Raw genomic sequence first — 385 nt, forward strand, 5'->3', positions numbered from 1 at the left:
GTGCTTCCTTTACACACGGAGGTTAGTTTGAGTGATTGTTTCGCTACAGTAGTTATAACCTATTTTCTTTTCTTTTTCTGTCCTTCTCTTTGGATTGCGATTTCACATGTGTATTTCTTCAGTTGTTGTTACTGTGTGGCTGTTGGGGATGTTCAGTTACGCGTGGGTTTAGTTTATTGGCCTCAGTGAAGGAAAAAGTGAAAGATACATCTTGAAAAGAAAAAAAAAAATCGGGGAAAACATGGGAAAGTAACAACTATCTGGGGCATGAATTCACATGCTATACATACCTCTGAACATTTGACAGTTATCTCTATTTGTGTGTGTGTGTTGTTGTTATTTTCTTTCTCTTTTCAATCCTGCTTGATTGGATCTTTTTCTTTTT

The sequence above is a fragment of the Trypanosoma theileri genome (assembly GCF_002087225.1).
Source record: "Trypanosoma theileri isolate Edinburgh chromosome Unknown TM35_Tth_65_V1, whole genome shotgun sequence".
NCBI classification, from domain to species: Eukaryota; Euglenozoa; class Kinetoplastea; order Trypanosomatida; family Trypanosomatidae; genus Trypanosoma; species Trypanosoma theileri.